The following is an 11,505-nucleotide window of genomic DNA, read 5'->3' as shown; positions in this document are numbered from 1 at the left end:
TTATCGTTTCTTCTATTAAGTAGTAATTCACTTTGAAACCCTTTACACATAAGTTGAACGATTTCTTTTAAGATGGTGAAATACGAGATATCATCATCATCATTCTCATTTGTCAAACTACCTTCCTGGCTGTAATTTAGTATGATATCTCTTTTGGTAGAAAACATCGTCAAAGGAATCCAAAAAACTTCTTCTGCAGAAAATACTAGAAATTATCAGATTTCATCATGTGGGACTCGATAAAAATGTTGTAGTATTATATAGATAATTATTTTTAATCTTTTTACCAGTACCAGTAGTTATGCGCCTGTCGTGTGACTGTAATCATTTTATAATTTGATGTGTTCAACTGATCTCTAATTTTTCTAATACATTGTTTGGATAAATTTATTTAGGGCTTCAACATACCTCATGTATTGTAAAACTCTTAATTATGTAATGACTCCAAAGCAGATTTTTAGAATAGAGAGAGATATATTTGTTGTTCCGGCTCTATATATGTTATGACCAAAATTTTCATCATTTGATTTGACATATGACAACTAAGGATCGACATGACGAGGACAATATAGACATGACACGATCGATGAGAATATGACATGAACTATACTGACATGACATGAGCGATGATTATTGACATAATCGTAACATCTAAGATTTGGAAATCAACCGTCCTGAAATATAGGACGTGATAACAGTTTTATTCTTAAAATGTACGATCATGGAGAATATGACTCCTACAATTAAGGCACGTACTGATGTGAGTTAGGGGAGTAATATATTATCAAATTACAAGCTAATTAATCATTCTCTACATTATATATCTAAGCTATACATAAAACTGATGACCGACACCTTATAAGACATGACGTGAAGGTACCCGACATGTCAAGGAACTCGACATTAACATGACAACCTGAATAATAAGTCAAATAACGGTCCAAAAATCTAGGATGAAATTATTTCTTATCCCTAAACTATTGGAATAAATAGAGAACATGGTATAACAACTCAAAAACGTGTATGGATGGGAAAGAGGAGAAAAACATTATAAGTTCATTATTTACAATGAGATACACACTTCTACTAGCCTTCAACTTCATTTTCTACCATAAATCTCTCCACTTCTTATCTAACCATGGTACTTTGTATATTATTTAGTATAATACATATATTTTATAGAACAACACAATATCCAACATCACCTTCTAAAGCTAATAAGACACCACCTATACTCAACCTCCACCATTATACACAAGAACTTGGCGTCGAAAGCATATTTTCTATAAATTTTTTATTGTATCTTCGTGTAATCACTTGTAATCACCTTAATATCATTATAATGGAATTATTTCGGCCATATATCGTCCCATTACCCTTTCACGGGGGTTTTCGTATCACAAGTTATTCATATCGATTTATTTTTTGCACATGTCGATCATTTTTCTCTTTACAATTTTACCATGATTAAATCTATAATACTTAGCTTTTTACCTGCAAAAATTTACAAAACAGTTAGGCACCGTTTCTGGGAAATTAGCTAAGAGTCTAATACGATTTTGAACATGGGTGACGATTCTCAACATGAAGGTACGACAAATCAAGATGATAACGTGGATATGAATGGGTACATGGGTTCAGCCATTAAGAAGTTTCAAAGTACTCTACTTTCAGAAATGAAACACTCAAGAAGAAGTTAAGCTTTATTAAATCATCAGAAATGGAAAGGAAGACCATATGCAATGGCGTGACGACTAAACATGGATGACGTCTACGATGATGAAAAGCAAAACCATAAGGAGGAAACTCATATCATCAACCTTGAGAGTCCTAAAATACAAAAATATAAGAGTACAAAAAGTGAACGACAATATTGAACAACATGCAAGCCAAAGCTACGGTGCAATTAAACTTTGAAGAAGATGGACATGAAGATTCCGAAAATTACTATCATTATAGTTGGAAGTCGACAACAAACATGTCGAGAGGCTATTGTCTTTCGTGAGTATGGGCATGAGGCAACCCTAGAGACAAATAATAAGAGGAAAATATCAATTTTGTATAAAGACATACAGATTTTGACGACATGTCCATATACCGACATGATGTACATATATAGATTGTGTCCAACCTCATCATCTTATCGACATAGTTATATATTGACATGAAGATTAATACGACGACAAGGAATGAGTTGTTGACACATCTAAACGTTCCCGATAGGTCCAACCCAAGTCGACTACTACCTTCACACGAGAGGAAACCAATAACACGACGACAAGAGAGCCAAAACACCACTGATCATCACAATGGTTCTAAATTAAACTTGGTTAATGTCAGCTTAATGACAGGGGACATGAATGTTGTTATTAGACATGACGTGATACCAAAGATAGAGTTCAACTTGATTGATTTTCGTATGAAAATAAAGAACGCCTTCGCTTGGGAACATGACAACATGATGGTACCAACCATGATGTAATCACACACAAGTTGAATGACAACCCATATAACGTACATGTCAAATGGGGATTGAACATAAATGAATTATTCAACAAAGAAGCAGAAAAGTAGCTCAAAGAGGGAATGTTATGTTAATTTTTGACATGACGATCAACATTACGGTTGGACATGGACTTGTGACATGATGGTCGGCATGACAACTGGACATGAACTCCTGACAAGATGATTGACATAACGGATAGGCGTAAACTTTTAACATGATGGTCGACGCGACAGCTGGATACAAACTTTTGACAATTCTAGATGCATAAATGGTTATAAAGAGATCAAGTCCATACCCCAGATGAGGAGAAGACAAATTTCATAACGGATAGGGGCATCTATTACTACTTGTTTTTGCTATTCGGCTTAACGAGTTTTGGTGTGAGATTTTAACGTCTAGTCAATAAGATGTTTAAAGCTTAAATTAGACGTATAATGGGACAAATCCTAGAGATTAGAAAATTGGACACATTCAAGAAAATTATGGTGCCTTAATCATTTTGATCGTTGATATAATTAGATGAGAGGCCTACAAGTTTTTCATACTTGACGGTAAATAAGTTCCAAAGACTTGGATTATTCTCCATTGGAAAGTATACTACAAGTAATCTCTTTTCATACTTCTAGTCGTTCTTTTTATTCCTAGTTATTTTTTAATAAATCACTAGAATATTATGCTAGTTGTCTTCAATTTTCCAGACTTGGTTTCAATTTTTATCTTTTACTTTGAACAAAATAAAATACATTTGATGCTTGTGATGTCATCATGTTGCTTTGTTGATGAATTTTGTTAGATGTTTGGTTAATATTTTTCCATGATACATTGATTCATGTTTCGATCGTGTCAAGTATAGTATCTGTTACTTTCTTTTGGCATTATATCATTCACCAACTTATTTATGTTAACTATATTTTAGATATTTTATTGATGCATGCTATTCATATATCATGATGCCATGTTGATTCTTGTCATTTTCCCTTTAAACTTCACAAACATATATTAAGCTCTTAAATTTTCATGACATAATGTTACAGAAATACTTGTATCTAATATGCTTCATTTTCACCTTATATTCACAAGTAATTGTTATATTGTCATGCTTAGGTCATACGCTCATAATTTCTTGTCATCACATTATAACTATTGAATGTTATTGTGTTAATCAATCAATACTCTATGTCCAAACATAGATTAGTTTGTGCGTGACAGATCAAATTAATTTATGACTGAACAAATTTCATCCTTAATGTTATTTTTTATTATTATTTTCGTTATTTTTCTATGCCGTATCGAATGTACATATTTTATGATCAACGAGTGATATTTTTTTCATGAGTAATATGTTTGTGAACATTACTTATTTTATAATAATTTTTTTATGATGTCTCTATACATAATTATTGTCTGCATAATATCAAGTGGTTAAATAAAATATATTTGAGAAAGTATGAGATGGACGTGTATGAGTTCACACTAAAGTGACAACCCTTGAGCCTACGCAAAATCAGAACTATAGTCTAACCTTCCTGAAGACTATGAACACAAGATGTATGGATAGATAACATTAAGGATGTAAATAGAAGTACTTGTCAAGAGAGGCTACTTGACAGAGAACATGTCAAGATATGAGGACAAGTATGACAAGATAGAAATAACACCCCCTGAACGACTACCTCCACCTTCACACTAAGGGAAGTCTACATCCACGTCAAATAGAAATGTTCGTGTTCACCTGGTCATATTATCCGAGCTAAAGAGTGAAATCAAACCATCTCGATGACTTTTTGTGTTAAAGACGTCATGAATTATAGGAACACGGCTGATCATATCGAAAATTTGACTGAATCTCGAGCTCACATCTTCAACGTCAATCAAAGATGTTCAAATATTCATATAAGGACTAACTGCGTGTAAATAATTTATTTCAAGGTCGTTAGATAAGTGTGGACTGTTCTACGATGGAAGAAAAAAGATTACATTCGATGGAGCAACATGTAGAAGTTTTCAAACAATTAAAGGCATACCTGACAACTATGAACTCGCAAGTCCTGATGATTTTATGGTTGATTTCAATATAAGTCTTTTGACACAACTGAACGAAAAAATAAAGTAATTCATGACTGCTACAAATGTCAATTTACATGATTGGGACTTGTCTTAAAATTACCATAAGGGGACACCGGAGCATACTTTATCAATTATGATTTTAAGGAGATGAACAACGAGGCCATGTACAATACATTGAATATCATCTTGGGAATAACAAGAAGTTTAAAATATGACAATATGCAATTGGAATCCTTCACTTAATCTGATTCATTTCAACAAATCTGAAGATTAAAAGATGGTAGATGTTGGCTTATTTCAAAAAATTTCAAATTTTTACAAGTTAGATATCATGCATTTGATGCACAACAAGTCCCAATAGAGTCTGACATATGGTTAGATGCATAAGATGGAATATGAAAAATATTTAAACATATCAAAATTTTCAACACTCCAATCATAGACGTCTCCAAACCAACCATTGAAATAGATAACACCTTGGAAGAAATCATGAAAGTTATAACACATGACAGTAACATGACAACTTGAATACAACAAGTCATATATTACTTAAAATATGACATTCAACCTATCGATACAAATGAAACAAGTGTTATATAAATAAAATCAACTATGAAATTACTACAACGATTTTTGGGAATAAAACAAACTAAATATTATGTTCCATTGATCTAGGACATAAGAGTAAAATAGAACTCGTGTACTACTTGGAATCAATTGACAAATGCTGCGACATGGAAAAAGTACGACAGTCCTCGTACCTACGAAAAATTTAAAAAGTTACAACGATAATGTGCTAGTTAGAAAATTCTAACAAGATTACCTTATCCTAAAAAGGTATTCCCAAATACTGTCAATAGAAGTGCTAGAAATCTCGTAGACATACGGGACCATATATCATTAAAAACATAACTAGATGAGAAGTTTTGCTATCATATAGAAATGGATAGGAAACAAATTATGGAAAGATGAAATATGATCCATTTGAAGGCGTATCATGTGTAACGTCCTTGTGAGAATATCTTTTCAATAACTGTAATACGATACATTCCTTATTAAACTACTTTCATCTTTGATTTTATTTCAACAAGTACGCGATGTGTTTCTATTTGATCTTGCGAATATTATTTGATGTCCTCTTACAAGTAAATATATGTTTATATGCTTGATTATGCATGTTTGTTATAATACATTGGTCATACATTTATCAATAATATCTTCATATATATGTTAAGTTTGTTATTTATTTTATCATGCTCAAATGATTGTTTGGTTCTTATTATCATAAACGTCTAATTATCCATGCTCATATTAACCATTTCTTGAAATTACATATGATTGCATCTAGTCTAGAACATCAACATCATATATGCAAATAAATAACAGATTTACAATGGAAAAGGGGCATTGAATCTACTTCCATTACTTAAGAGGACTTGTCATCTTACAATGAATAAAATTTAACAAAAGATCAAGTCCTTTCATCACGTGTCCTTACACACAATATAGATAATGTACTTAGTATCCAATATCTATAAAAGAATAATGAATAACACATAAGTATGTTTCAAGAGGGAAATGCCTTTTAACTCCTTAACACAGTGCATGCACTACACATATTGACGTACAAAATATTTACACAAAACACGATGTGAAGTAATTCACTAGTTCATTTTGGGTTCACGATGGACTGAGTATTACATTAATACTAACAAATTAATTGACATGTCCATTTAACAAGACAATAATTGATGAAATAATTACAAACATGGTTTGCTATTTAATATTTAGACAAATATGATGGTGTCGTGACATGTGAAGATCTTATACATGATAAACTAACATGTCTATCATGACAATTATGTTATGACGTGAAATGTTGCTACAATAAGAGCAATCACGAACAAATATGAAAGAAACGTCATTCATAACGGAAAATAAAAAAGTGTCCCACTCTACGAGTGAAATAGGGACCAACGTACTATGGAAATATTGCCAATCAAAATAGTCAAAGAAAATACATGATTGAAATACGTAGTAGAAAACACAATCATTGTTCGAAACGGAAACTAATGACGAGGAAAGAATCACTTATTCCCAGGAGCACCATCATTTGGAGACTCGTGGTTATTTTCATCTCCGTCCAAGCCATCTACAAAAAAAGCATCACCAGAATACGATTCTTATTAGATTCGCAATGTCATGCCAAGAATTATATTCTTCATGACATCATCTCTTCTCGAGCTTTCAGAGTAGCAACTTTGATAGTTCATCATGCATCTTTTGCTCCAAAGACCGGACATTAGTAGAAAATTCATCAAACTCCGTCTACACATATTTTGCAGTCTTCAAATTTCTGGTAGCCTACTCTTATGCTACATGTATCTTCTTATTACAATTACCATGTTCAGTCTCAAGCTATCAAAACCATTTCAAATCATTCTTATAAGTGTCACATGATAGTATGGTGTTTTGAGTCCGTAGACATGAAGATCCATATTGAAAGTCACATAGTGAGAAACAAGATAATGACATGAATAAATATATTATAAACATCATGAAGTAACTTACATGAAGATCATGCCCATTATCATCAAGAACAAAACCAATGCCCTTCATGGAGTGACTCTCCACAACTTGGGGAAACAACATGTCTTAAAGTAACTACACGAAGGATGACTTCCCATCATCGGCACTATACTTGTGTCCATTTAAGGGAAATGTTATGTTCGTTTTGGCTTGAGTTGTCATAGTGGAAGGACCTATTTTAAACTTCTTAGTTGGGTTGACAATGAAAGAACAACTTCTCATCATCACCTTTCTTAGACAAATTTTGGGTCTTTTCGTCACTATCAACATCATTCAATGGAAAAACATCTCCCAGGTAAGTCACATTATTAATCTTTATAGTGTAATTAAACAAATCTGGGTTTTGATTCCTAATTTTTGTGCCGGAATATCATTTCAGAACGAGTACACATATTTCTTTGGGTTACAACGATAGTGACATCAGTGGTTAGCTTCTTCTTCTTTGACTTATACATTTTCACATCAAGTATGCTTCATATTGATGTCAACTGAGTTGAATTTATTTACTGTAATATCATTACTGTACCTGTCATATTTGAAGGGCAATGACTTGCTTCCAACAAGATTTGAAGAATATGACGAGAAGTTGAAGTATCTTGAAGAAATTAAATACATGAGGCAATGACGAGTACATTAACTTAAGCTCATCTTCACAATCGTACATCATCGGAGGTCAACCCAAACAATTAGACCACAACCTATCTTCAACAAACAATTTATATCAGAACGATTCACATGATTTCCACTAAGAATGCATTCAGGAAACTAATTGCTCACATGAGGAGTATGTCTTGTCGATTCAACTATGACATGCTTAATGGACTTATCACGGTGCCCATCAAGAGTTTATGGAAGCAAACATTCCTTTCGAGATTCAATTTATTCAGAAGGCCAAGTGGACGCGTTTTACCTCCAATTAGAGCTCAAGGACGAAAGAATGGAAGATCATATCAACCAAATCAACACATGTGGAAATTTCTGCACGTCGACCTAACAGTGACCCAAGATGCGATGTTTGGTGTCCATGGTAAAGCAAGGAACAATCTGAACTCAAATCCACTAAAGTATGTTTGAGAGCGAATTATCCTTTGAAGATGATGTTACAAAAATCAGAATTCACATGAACATGAAATGAAGATAATTTCATTGGGTATTTAGCACTCCCAATAAAATTAGGGGCAATTGTTATGACCAAAATTTTCATCATTTGAAATGACAGATTACAATTAAGGATCGACATGACGAGAATTATAAAGACATGACATGATCGATGGGAATATGACATGAACTATATTGACATAACATGAATGATGATTATTAACATGAATGTAATAGCTACAAGACTTGTCATCATCCGTCCTAAAAAATAGGATATATTAACAATTTTGATTCCTAGAAGGTAGGATCATGGAGAATATGACTCCTAGAAATTAAGGCACGTGCTGATGGGAGTTAGGGGAGTAATATATCATCAAATTATAAGCTAATTAATTATTCTCTACATTATATATTTAAGCTATACATGAAGCTGATGACCGAAATCTTATAAGACATGATGTGAAGGTATTCGACATGTCAAAGAACTCGAAAAATCACAACCACCAAACACTAATCACGTTTTCCGACGAAAAATCACCGTTAAAGATCTTGTTTCCGGCTACTAGGTCAAATTTTATTTCTACCAAATTTCTCCGTCAACAATTATGATTCTAATTTTATTCCGAAAATAAGTCGAACCGGGTCACGCTCTTAGCATAGCATTTAGAAGCAAAATGTGAATGACTATGTATAGAACAATTAGAAAATTACAATGTTCATGGTAGTGTAGTAAGATTGTATTAAAAAAATGTTTTTACTTTTATTTTTGCGAGTTTTACATTGCGAAGTAAAGGGCCTGAAAATTTGGGTAAGCTGTAGTTACCTACTACAAGCTTAAAATGTTAATTTCCGTACATCTAATTTTGTCGGCCTGTTTATAGCTTGGTCCTGTAATAAATGTCTGCTTTTACTTGCATTAATATACAATTGTTGGGATGTTTCTTATTCCAGCTGACTTCGTTATTCACGGTTCTGCATGTAATTTCAAATAATTTTACTACAGTACATAATACTGGTAACATTTTCAATTTTCTTTGTTGAATCCGCAGGAATAGTTACCTGAAATCTTTATCAAGTACATTTTCATGGCAGGTCTTAAGAACTTGTAGACCTGTTGCTAAAAATTTTAGGAGCCGTCAAATAGACTTGTAAAATGAAAAGTAAAAAATTAACTAAACTTGAAAATTCAATCAAATGCAAAAATATTTGTGTCAAAAAAGAATGTTAGGGTGTAAAATTTATTACAAAGCCGATCTCCTCTAATTGAGAAACAAGATTTGAACCTCCAAAATATGACTATTTATTAAGGATTGAACAAAAAATTATCAAACATAATCATATAATTAACACAGTGAAATAAGTAGCATTATATCCTATATATAATTGTAATAAGGGAGTTTACGTGATACGGTAAGATGGTATGGTCGTCAAGGTCAATATTGTAAATTCATAATGCTTATCAAGTGACAAAAGAAACAAACAAACACCACCAAAAAACAAACATATATGTACTAGATTTGTAAAAAAATCCTAATACTTATCAACCCAAAAAAAAATACAAAAATCCCAATAAATATTAAGTTGTAAAAAAAAGTCACACCAAAATTCACACACAATTTTTTTATTAAAATTTTTTTTAATAAAAAAAGTAGACAAACTAAATTAAAATTTACAATACTCACCATTTGAAAATTTATAGAGTCAACAATATAAAAATTTAGTAAATTAAAAATTACAAAAAATATAAATTTCATGAGTAAAGCAAGTAAAGTAAATAAATCCAAATCAATACTAATTAAAATAATATTATCAACTTATTTATGATAATTCATAAATTCTAATATTTTCTATCATTATCTTAATATTGTATTATATCCTACACATAATTCGCGTAAAGTACAAATATAAAAATTTAATATAAAAAAAGTCACACCAAAATTCACCTAAATTTTTTTATTAAAAAGTTTTTAATATGAAAAATTAGACAAAGTAAATTAAAATTTACAATATTCACCATCTGAAAATTATAGTCAAAAATATAAAATTTTAATAAATTAAAAATTACAAAAAACATAAATTTTATGAGTAAATCAAGTAAAGTAAATAAATTCAAATTAATACTAATAAAAATAATATTATCATCTTATTTATGATAATTATAAATTCTCATAAAATCTATCATTATCTTAATATTGTATTATATTATATACATAATTAGCGTAAAGTACAAAAATAAAAATTTAATTGTATATGCTATAATAAATTTATAGGTGAATATGTATAAATTTAATAATTTTAAAATTAGAAATATATAAAATTTTAAGCCAAAAATAATACGAAAACTAAAATAAAAAATTTAATATTAATAAAATAAGTTTTAGCAACTAAATAGAGTGAGAGATGTCATCTTTTAAATTTTTCAAAAAAAAAAAATTAATTTAATTCATTATTAAAAATTCATATAAAATATTTATAAGATATCCCCACGGGGATAAAGCTAGTATCATATAAATTGACATCTTATACAGAAATAAGAGAGTTAGAGAATTTAGAGTATTTTTCAACGGGGAAGGCCTCTTAGTAATCATATTCTAGGTGACACAATTTTAATAATCGACACACTCCAATAATAGTATAATAGTATGTAAAATGTAACCCTTAACAAACAAATTAAATAATTTATTATGGATGATTAAATTTTGCCAATCTCTACCATCTATTAGCAAAAAATATTGATAATTTTTATAGCTCATATTCTTGGAGTTATAGAGCATTTTAGTTGACTGTTATATTATTGGTAGTTTGATTCAACCATATAAATAATAATAACTATTAGATATATATCAGATAAATAAGAAACATTAGATCCATGCTAAATAATATTTCTTGTTTAGACTTTTTTACCAAAAATTCAAGTTTTGAATCCTCCCAATAATATTATTAGAAATATTACTATGTAAGCTATTTTATCAAAAAATTTAGATCTGAATCCTCACAACAACAATATTAATATTTATATTATTTCATTATTAATAAAGTTACTCTAACAAAATTCTAAAAATAATGAAATATAAAATATTATAATATTACAAAATTGCGGGTGCATCTGATTTTAAGTTAATATTAATAATAAATAATCAACATTACTAGTCTCATTTGGTCAATTGCCCCGTTTTTATTTTACAATACATATGCAAAATGTACCCGCCGTAAATTTGTCACGATTGTCTTTTAAAAAATGTGTT

Source organism: Apium graveolens, chromosome 9 (genome assembly GCF_009905375.1).
Source record: "Apium graveolens cultivar Ventura chromosome 9, ASM990537v1, whole genome shotgun sequence".
NCBI classification, from domain to species: domain Eukaryota; kingdom Viridiplantae; phylum Streptophyta; class Magnoliopsida; order Apiales; family Apiaceae; genus Apium; species Apium graveolens.
Note: the sequence above shows the minus strand (reverse complement) of the source record.